Raw genomic sequence first — 11,228 nt, forward strand, 5'->3', positions numbered from 1 at the left:
ACTGATTGACCAAACGAGATGCTCAGAGTCACCAGAGGAGGATGTCATAATAGGAAACCAAAAGGGTGATGGGGAGTGTCAAGTGTCTTTTCTTTTTTTCCTTTTTTCTTTTTTCTTTTTTTTTTTTTCTTTTTTCTTTTTTCTTTTTTTTCTTTCTTTTTTTTTTCTTTTTTTCTTTTTTTTCTTTTTTCTTTTTTTTTTTCATCCACTCAGTGTCATAGAGTGTGATAGAAAAATGGAAAAGGAATATTAGGTACCCAGAAAAGATGGAGATTTAGCCTTTACCTTGACCTGTCCCTTTACTTCTCCTTTCTTACTCTTTGGGAGGCTTCCAGGTGTACTGTTTCTTGTAATCTGTAATTTTGCATAATGGCTGGTATAAATTAAGTGGTTTTAACTCAGTTTGCATACTCTTTGGCCAGTAATCAATTTTTCCCTGAGAAAAAGACTTAGTAAGTGAGAAATTTTTTTCTAATCACTTTGTGCCTTGCCTGAAACCACAGAAACAAAGATGAACACACCCAAAAATCTAATTCTTTTTGAAAATATCAGTCTAAGTGGTTAAAACTTAGCTTCATCATAAAGCTCACAAGCAATGGTCAGTTATTCACTTTATATATGCTAATAATCTTATTTTTGTTCAGTTATGCATGTCAGGGTACACTTTAATTAAGTTCAGAAGTTCACCTTAGCCGAACACATGCCCTGAAGATCAGAAATGTTTTCCTGAACTTCATTTTTAACTTATGTGACAAGATGGACCAGAAACCTGACACCAAATTTTAAATTCTCTATTGGACCTCACAGCCCACTCTAGAGTTCACATCAGCATCCTTCAGCCTACATATGAGGAAGCCTAACTACATGATGTGCTGACTCTGTCAACCCTTTATACCTTGCTATTCTGATAGAGTTATTGAAAATGGAATTGGTTTGTCTCCACTTTAATCAAGGGTGAAAGCAAGACAAGTTGAAAAGGAGTGGGAATGAGCTGTGTAATTTGTTGACAACTGCAAATCCTGCTCCATAATTATATTTCTTTCTATGGTAGTTATTTGAATTCACTTAGTAGTCAGAACACATAATTTCTAAAAAAAAAAAAAAAAAAAAAGAAATCTACAATTGAAGGTAATGGGGTGTTAATAAAATATAAATCTGCTGGCTGTTGAGGCTTGTGGATAGTAAAACAGACAATTATTGCTCTGAAGGTTCCACTGAAAAATAAAAGGCTGTTGTCTTTGGAAGTATTTGCTTAAACCATATTATTTAGTTTGCTCAAAATTTGCAGAGCTGTGTTATTGGAAAAGAGGGGTTTTTTTTGCAGCAGAGGACTGAAAAGGTTTGAGTCCTGAATTATGGAAGAGGAAAAAAAGATCCCCATCAAGCAATGTAGTTTAATGATCTTAGATGATGGTCTGTCTAGTTAGTACGTCTTTTCTAGCTCTCCGTGACGTTGTGATCATAGTTGTGCTAGCCAGTAAGTGCCTTTGCAAGCTGGTTTGTGAAAATTTAAGTGTGCAATTAATGAAAAGGTGAGGAAATTAAGGTTACCAGTGTAACCAGTGTTAAAGTGTTTGGTCCCAGTTTGTTTCTCTCATTAATTGGCCAAAGCAGTGTCAGCAAGGCATGTGAAACTTGGGGTTGAGAAACTGAGTGATGCTTGCATCTGAGGATGTTCCCCATGACTTTCTCTCCTAGTTATCAGGGAGCCCTTGTGTGATCTTAAGCAATTCTTCGGTCCCTCACTCTATTTGTACCATGTTGGCCACTTGAATTTTCACTCTTTGTTTCAAAGCTTGTGAAAGACACCACAAACTGAAAAGCAGATGTATTTCTTCATATGCAATTGCTAGTCCCAGTTTGGTTAAAAAACTCTCTACAAATAATCTTTTTGCCCTCAGTATTTGAGAATGAGGAGCCATGCCAAGGTTATTTCCACCCCGAGAATTCTTGTATACTGCTGTTTCTGTGTATATTAACGAGTATAACAGGAAGGATTTATCATAAGAGTGTGTAAAAGTGCTACACTGTCAAATGTTTTATGGAGTATGAAATTGTAAGTGTCAACTCAATAATAGTAAGATGGGGATTGTAGTATAGTTAAGAGTGATCAAAATCAATAAATACACACAACTGTCTGCATGCATCATAAAAGCAGGGAGTTCATAATGGTTGCCTCTCCATGCCAAAATGAAAATAAACCAGAGAACAGAAGATGAACAGCTATGATATTTTAGGGTCTAGCATTAACATCCAAGCCATATACTTTGGTATTGGAGAGTTGCCTACAGCAAAGCCCAGACCAAAAGCTCTTTAAAGACAATGGGATTCATTCTTTTGGCCTACATGATTAAAAAGAGAAACAAAATGTGAGATAATTCTACACCAATTTCAGTCTCAAGTCAGTCTTAAAATTCAAAGTCTCATTCTAATGATGCATTTACCAGCCTACAGAAACAGTAGAGCCAATACAAGTTTTTGTTTCCTCCCTAATTAAATAGTGGTTGTGTCTGTGGCACCACAGTTCATTGCCATGGCACAGATAATTAACATTGCAAAGGGCAGAGGAACTATTCAAAACCTTTTAATGACTAGTCCTTATTAATTGCATGATGCAAGTCTTTAAGAAATGTGATTTAGAATCTCATAAAGCTAAATTTGCAGAATTTTTAGGTTAGATCCCTGCAACTGATAAGTAACTGCTAAAAAGCCCCCACAAGCATGACATAACATGTAATATTTTTGTAATATGTGTAATTTTTACATATACAATATAAGCTTTGTATATTGTCCTTATTTGAGTGACACAGAATGAATTTTTTTCAGTAATTTTACTTTTTGATAAGGTCTCTTCTGATGCTAGGAAAAACTACATTTTTTGAGGACTGTAGTGTCTGAATTTGTGAAAATATTTACTGTAAAGCAGGCTATGGTATGTGGGTTACAAGGTCTCGGTGTTTTCCAGCTCACCAGGTGCAGTGATGAGGAGTGAAACCCAGGCACCTGACTCAAGATGGCCAACAAGATTATATTTGTAATATATGTAATATGTGATATTTTTTGAAACAAAAGCTAACATTCAATGTTTCCATTTTTACATGCTCAGCTTCAAATGGCCAAAATACAAGTCTTCAAGTGTAATGACTTCTTGTGAAAATGCTGCTTGTTAGGACCCCTACCAGCAACCCCTTTTAGCACAAATTTAATCCAAATGCAGGAACAATGCCAGTATTTGATGACTCAAAGTTGGTATATAGGCACAAATATTTTGCTGAATATGTGCCACATTCTTCAGTTCTCCACCAGGGATCTAAGACACATTCAGATGACAGAATATCCTAAGGTGTGCAATGGTCCAAACTTTCACTTTACCAGGGTATATCCATGTGCTTAACTTTAAACAAATGTCACCCTGTGAGTGAGTCCTTGTAGAAAAAACACTTTAATGGTTTAAATTCGGCATAACAGGAAAGAAAGATATCCGCAGTGTGCAGGAGCCCATTTCTTAATGTGAGATGGTTATAATTAAACTTCCGTAGGCAATTGTTTCATTCCATTTCCTCCATCTCACTACTGCCCTTAGATAATTTGAAGGTCTCTTTCCATATGAGTTTAGAATTCAAACACGGTGTAAGTTGAGAAATCTTCCTTCCCCTCTGGTGTACAAAAATGGAAGAATGATATTCATCCGTTGCCTTCAACAGAATTAATTTTAGGATGAATTTAGAACACAGAAACTCAAATCCATTTTTCCATATATGCCACATTCCTGACTCTGGTTTCCTATGTTCTTATGCAGAACTGCTGTGAAAAATGACATTCATAGCTATTCCATTTATAGTGCCAAAATAAATAACAAATATTTTCCTCACTGAAGAGTTCAAAGAAGAATTGCAAATATCCTGTACAGAGCTATACAAATGAAACTGCTCAGTTCAGAGCCTACCACTAGTGATTTCTGTCTTTGCATCTGGGCAGGAGCTGTTAAGGTTTGTTTAATTATTACTTACACTATAATATAGTCCACAGAGAAAAATTAATTGCAAAATGTATCCATCTTACAGGGAAAGTAATATCAGCTAGAATAAAAGCTGAAGCTTTTCCAATTAAAGCTGCTGTCAGTAAAGTGCAGAATGTGATTGCAAATGCAAAAAAGCAGTTTAACTTAAGCTCTCCTGCAAATACACTATGGATTGGGTATGTGAACACCATCTGTCCAAATACTGGCCAAACTGATCTTTTTAATAATTATATAGATTCAAACACAGCCACCATGACATGCAGTGTAATCTTGCTTCAAGGTTCTTTGAAGACAATCAAAATCTCTGTTTATCCATGGAGGAATAAGTCAGGATTCACTTTTGGAGTATTTGTTCAGTCCACTTTCATTGCATTCATTGGCTGCATGGTTGAATATGAACTCAATAAAGCTGAGGGCAGAAGAGGAACAGAGCTATATCCACAACCCTGTTAAACAGTAATCCCATTTTAGTTCCACAAAAAAACCAGGCTCCATGCTTAACTGGTATTAATTGCCCTAGCTCCCATATTGCCATTTTGACATCATAAATATGGCATCATAAATTAGTTAGCATAGTTATTAGTTTTTAATCGTCTCCAAAAGAAAGAAAGCTACTGGTCCAAAAAGAAAGTTATTGGCTATTTTAACCCAAAACTTATTCAGAATGGTCATGAAAAATAGCTCCTGGCTTTTTTAGAAAAGTAACAAGATGGTTGCTTCTATTACTTTTTAAAAATATTCAGATTTTAACAAAAGAGTTTAAAACATATGCTGGAGAGAACGTAGGCATGTGTTTAATGGCTTTTCTGCATACAGACCTCACAGACTAAATGACCTGACTTGAGGATGCGTAGGCATACACTGCATGGATGCTACTAGTAGGTGAACATTTCTATTTGGGAAAGCTTGGTCCTGTGTAAGTTTTGCTGACCCAGGATTTCACCCAACATTTTGAAGTGGTGCTAGGGATGAATCAGATAGCACATGCAACACAACATTTTAAGTCATAGTTGGAAGTTTTATAGAAAAGATGGAGGATTTCCAGATTGCATCCACTACTCTAAACCTCATTTCTCTAGCAATCAAAGTATTGCCAAGCACAGCTCACAAAAAGGAGATATGCTTTCAATTCACAGAATTTCTGTGTCAATTCACCTGTTGAGCACAGTTCTACCTTTTGCAAAAAATATGAGTTTGAGTTTAGTGTTACACACTTTGTGCTATTCATTTCAAATAACAGCAGTATCTAAATAATCCAGAGTCATTTTGTACTGGTTGAGGATCTATACCACTAGGTTTGTAAAACTTTAGTTTATGAAAACAAAGTATAGTTTTATTGGCATTTTACCAATGGAAACAGCAAAAGTTGGGACTCAAAATAAGTTACAATGCTATCAAGACTTATTTCCATATTGTACTAGATTCACGCTTCATTGGCATTAAATTAATGTAATCACAAAGAAGGTGAGAGGAATGCCAGACAATCTTGATATAAAACCCATATCAACTTCTCCCACAGACTTATGGTGTCTGAGACTACGGAGTCTGCCATAACAGAGAGGAAGCAAAAGCCCCTCTAGCTTAGTCATTCTTGCAATAATGGCCCAAACCAGCAACTGTTGTTATGGAGAGGTTGTAATAAAAAAAAGCATAAGAAAATACTGCCCCAGAACACTCTTCCAACTCCAACAAACTGTGGCTCAGGGAAGGTCCGAGCCAGAGGTATTATCTCTCTACTCAATACCATGTGACAGATGGTTCTTTAATACGTTTTTCCAGTGACTTTTTGAATTCATATAAACTTAATACCCACAGACATGAATTTCACAGCCTATCTACATGCTTTATTATTTTATGAACTTGCCAGGCACTATTGATAACAAATTCTGGAAGTTCAATACTGTAGCTTCCCTTATCTATTAGGTTTCTTTGAGAAGTTGGTACTTAGGAGACGTAGAAGGAACAAACATCTCTTCCTAGAACTCCTTTAGGATCTACCAACAGTATATAGATACCCCATTCCAATAAAAGACACCTGCACAATACCTCATTCTTCTCAAACTCAACAGTATAAGTTTCCCAAAAAAATGCATTATAATGAAAGGGAGACGCTTCAGGCACAGATCTCATTTGTGTACAGTTGTAAATGGGCAACTAGGGGAAAAGATGATTCGAATCACTGTCCAAGGTGGGAGCAGCAATTTTGGATTAAGACAGCCCTTATTCAGAGGATCTTTTTTAAATAGAAAACTGAGAAGAAAAAAAAAAAAGAGTGAAAACCTGAGGTTGTTGCTAACCTGCCTGCTGCCTTCATACATCCTTTAATGAGAAAATTATAAACCTGTTGTATTAAGAAACCTTCTTTTGCTAATACTGTAAATCCAGGAAATATACCTGTTAAAATAATATTCTTTTGTATAAAATTCAGGAAGTGTAAATAATCTGACATCATCAATTGCCTGGTACAAAATTGAAAAAGCCACTGTGTTATCCCTTGGCCATTATGTTATCGAATAATGAAAGAACAGTTTTCCAAAGGTCTTCATGTCATTTACTACTTGCTGTTCACCCGTTATCTTGATTACATTATTAAAATGAACATGATGTAATGCTGGGATTACTTTTTGTTCACCAACACTTTAAGCCTTATTGCGTATACATTGCTCTTCTGTATTATTACGGTGTTTAAGTAGCATATCTTCCTTCCCAGTACCACTATGCTATTTTGTGGAAATAGATTAACAAAAATGGCCTGGGCATAACCTCTATTCTTATGCATAATTTATATGGCTCCATAATTAATATCTGTGGCTGAGACACAAATTAGTCATTCTAAGTAATGAGACTTTTCTTAAGAAAGAATGTTCTTAAGAATGTGTTTCACCTCACTCGGATGCATGGGTTATTTGGAGGTATTTATTCCTTTTAAATTACCAGTATGTAAAAATATTTCATAAGCACCATCTTTTTTTTATCTTTTTAAGTTTATTTTTATATACTTGTTTTCATGTGTGATGGTTCCATTTTTCTTTTGTTGGTTATTCTCTCTTTTATTGCAAATAAAAAATATGTTTGGATAAATTGCACATAAAGTTGTTTACGGCTGCTTAAATCTGCTGGAGGTTTAAAAAGAACATACCCTGCAGCAATTCTCATTCAAATTGGGTGAAGATCCCACCTCTTGTTAAATTCTGTGCTTTATTTCTTCCACACTGGCATCCTGCAACACAGACAATAAACAGAATGACCCTGGAACTCAGGAGAGATTTTGCTGTATTGTAGCTGGTGTTCATTGACTTAGATCCAGCAAGCATAAAACTGTTTGTTTACAGGTCATGAAGGCTGAAGACACTGCTGAATTCTTTATTTTCAGCTCCTTTTTTCATCTACAAGTCCTGATATGAAAATGTCCCCTGGAATTGTACATGCCTGAAACATGGGGTCAATATATATAGACTAGTAATTAAAGCAAACTGCAGACCTTCCTTTGACCTGAGGCCACCTGGTGTGGTATAGCTTATGTAGATTTACCTAAAAAAAAAAAGGAGGCCTCTTTCCTTGTTTATGGGAAAAGTTGTTGCCCCTGATTTGTGCTTGAAGAAGTGGTGAAAGACTGCTAACCACCATCAGCAAAAACCATGCCAGAAAGAATCCTAATAATTAAACAGTATGGACAATCACAGGCCAGTGCTCACACCCCATTCATGTTTTATTAATTAATATAGTATTTAATTAAAGATTTTGGGTTAGGAACCTGACTGACATGCTAGGGTAGCAATAGCAGCTATTTCTGCCTCAAAGAGCATAAAGCTGAATGTGAATGCTGTTGGTTTCCCAGATCCTTCTTTATTTGTACGAGCAAGAAAAGGCAGGAATGGATATGCTCTCTGCTGAGGAAGTTTAAACCCTACATCTCCAGAGGGAAGTAATTACATATATTCTTGAACAGAACACTTCAGTTAGTGCAAATTTTGTTTTATGAGAAGTGGAGTATGAAAACGTTATATATTTTTTCATTCCCAAAAGCACATCTGAGAAAACTTCTCTGATTGGAAACAAGTGTAACTACAATTATGGTGGATTGATCTTGAGTCTCTGCCACCACTTACAACACACTGTTTTAGCTCACATGAAACGGCAAAATTTTATGACTAGTGCTTTGGGTTAGTTTCAGGCTGCTCACCACAAATACATGAACATGTAAGCACTCTCTGAACAGCAAATCATGCCCATGGGAAGTGGCTGAGCTGGGTCACTGAGATCACTTTGGAAAATATCAAACAATAAGTAGAGTTAACTAACACTAAATATTTATACATAACTGTTTGGTGACCTACCACTTTCTAAATACCTTGTTCTGCAACTGCTGACTGGTAAAACATCAGCAACACCAAACAAACAAAATAACTTTTTTCAAGCATTTTTTCCATCGGGCCTGATTTTTTGCCCATTGAAGTCAACGGCAAAATTGTCATGGATTTAAAGGGCGCAGTATTAGGTCATTAGTGTCTCCTAATCCATTTGTCCTAAACCTCCTAGAGAGAGACAAGCACTGTAACTGTAGAAAAGAAGACATTTGTTTTAATTTTGCTTATTTGAGGTAACAAAATCTGGCACCAAATGCATTTGTGTGTCTGGGTGTAATTATTCTCCTTTCACAGAACTGCTATTTCTCTCTCGCCTCAGGACCATTAAGGTGTTAAGTACAAAGACACCGCTTGATGGAAGTAGGCTCCAGACAGTCTGAAATGTGAAGAATCAGCTTGGTGAGAGTTACCACATCAGACTGTTGATTAAACAAAGGTAACTCAGTACCCTATCACCAACAGGGACTGTAAGGAGGGGTGGGAGGCAGAGGAAAAAAAAAAAAAAATTATAGGAGTGGAAAGAGACAGAAAATCCTATCCATTCTATTCTTCACAAAATTGTTTCTCATTCATTTTCTTCTCCCATAACCTCTCTTAGGTATAAAGTTTAATATTTCTATTGAATGTAATCACAGCTTTGTCAGCTAAAACAATTTATAAGGTAGAGATAGGCACAGGCAGATGTTGGCTGTAAAGGTTTCCATATCAATAGCTGATCAGTAAGTATCATCATGGGTTTGCAACACTGCCACCCACTCCCTCTACCTACTCTCCCATTAGGTGACAAGGCCAATCAGTCACCTCATCACAGAAACAGACTCAAGAAAGATGCCCCTATTTAGACAGTAAATTGACCCGGATATTAAAACGCAAATCCATCATAAGAGATCTCTGGAAATCCACTTGGACAATAACAACAAATGTGAAGCTAGCTTAAGGTTTTGAATAATGGCTTTGAAAATAATTCAGAAAAAAAAAAAAAAAAAAGAATTTTTTCCCTTTTGCAAATGTGAAGCTAGCTTAAGGTTTTGAATAATGGCTTTGAAAATAATTCAAAAAAAAAAAAAAAAAAAAGGATCTTTTCCCCTTTGCATTCCTGCTTTCCATTAATCTCATGAACCCAAAGCTTTTCTGTAGTCTCCAACATCTCCAGACTAACCTGTGGCAAGTGGCAGGAAAGAAAAGAAACAGTCAGATGGGACTGTAAATTGGGGTATGACCTGATGGGTGCAATCACAGCAGTCTAACTTGACCTTGGCGGCTCATACTGGACACTTACCCTGTCACGTCCAGTGGTATCTTATCTGGGGTATTTTTCTGGCTTGAAGATGGCAGTATGCACAGCTGGACATGTATGATGTCTGATGCAGGCAAGCTATCAGCTCTGGAAGGTCTCAGTCAGTCTGTGCAGAAAGTCTAAAAGGATGTATTTAAGATATTTTGAACTGAAAGAAAAATTTTAGATTTCCCCATGGGCTTTGGCTTTAGAAAGAAAATTCCACAATTTGAAAAGACAGGCTTTTAACTTGTATACATCAGGGATGATACTGGTTTTGAGACATTATGTTAAGATTAATAAATCTTTGCCTTAGATACACACTGGGAGGGGATTCAGCCATCTTGCATGCTGGAGCCTGTTTGCTGTTTTGTGTGTGTGTGTGGTCACAAAAGGAGACGTTTAGTTAAAAATGGCTGTGGTTGTGACGGGTTGGTTGTAAGCAGCAGTGTGCCTTCTTTTACAGGGAACTGATAAAAGAGAAAACACATATCAGTGGAGGTCACAAGGCTATTGCCAAGATCATGTTAGATCTTCTGTTAAAAAGTTTATAACCCAGATAAAATCTATTTTTACCATGATAAAATCCATCTAGACAGAACTTATACCTACAGCTTCTTTCGGATAACTGTTGGAAACAGTTGTTCATCTGGCATATTTTTAGCAGGCATGGAATACTCAAGAATCCATATCCACAAAGTGGTTTTCAGGATCTGCCTGTAAATCAGTCAAGTTCTTTTAATTCCTTTTCCCTTTAACTGGAAACTGTATTATAGGCAATAATGCAATAAATTCTGAAGTCACATCAGGAGATAAGGGATGCCTTTCTGGTTGTTTTTCACATCAATGTTGCAGATCTGCAGTTCCTCATTAATCGTGGTATGTAGAAGCCCCATCAGTAATGGTACAAGATCCCATGCAGAAAAATGGTATGCAAAACCTCTGCATTCTAACAGTATAAAAGAATATGTTTTTTGCTGTAGCAACTCCCACCTCTGCTTCAGCAGTTTATAATTTCTCTAAGTTCAAGGACATTCTTAGAAGTAAGTAAATAAGAGAATGGCCCAGGCATGACAAAGACTATATATGAAATACCCACTGTGAGAATGGAAGCAGGAAGCATCCTCCAATGGCGAACCGTCAGTCACTACCTTTCCAATTGACCCTACTGAGACTTCAAAAATATCTAAGGTCTTTCTTGCAGTTACAAAGTTTGTTTGCCAAAGGAAGTGAAGTGGGCATTTGTGGGAAAAGTATGGACTTGAAGAAATATGAGATCAGTATGGGAGAGAGAGAGGAAGTGAAGGAAAAGGCAGGGAGAGAATTCGGGCACGTAAATATTGTTTCAGAAAGTTGGGCCTTCAGAAAGTTGGGCCATTAGCAGCAATGAGTATTATCATTCTCAAACAGCAGCTCCCTGTCCTTTTTAGCAGCAAGTTTAGAATAAGGAAAACAATAAAGAATCACAGAATCACAGAATTGTGGTGGTTGGAAGGGACCTCAGAGATCATCGAGTCCAACCACAAAAAAAAAAACAAAAAAAAAAAAAAAAAAAAACAAAAAA

Source organism: Calidris pugnax, unplaced genomic scaffold, assembly GCF_001431845.1.
Source record: "Calidris pugnax isolate Ruff unplaced genomic scaffold, ASM143184v1 scaffold99, whole genome shotgun sequence".
In the NCBI taxonomy this organism is placed as follows: Eukaryota; Metazoa; Chordata; class Aves; order Charadriiformes; family Scolopacidae; genus Calidris; species Calidris pugnax.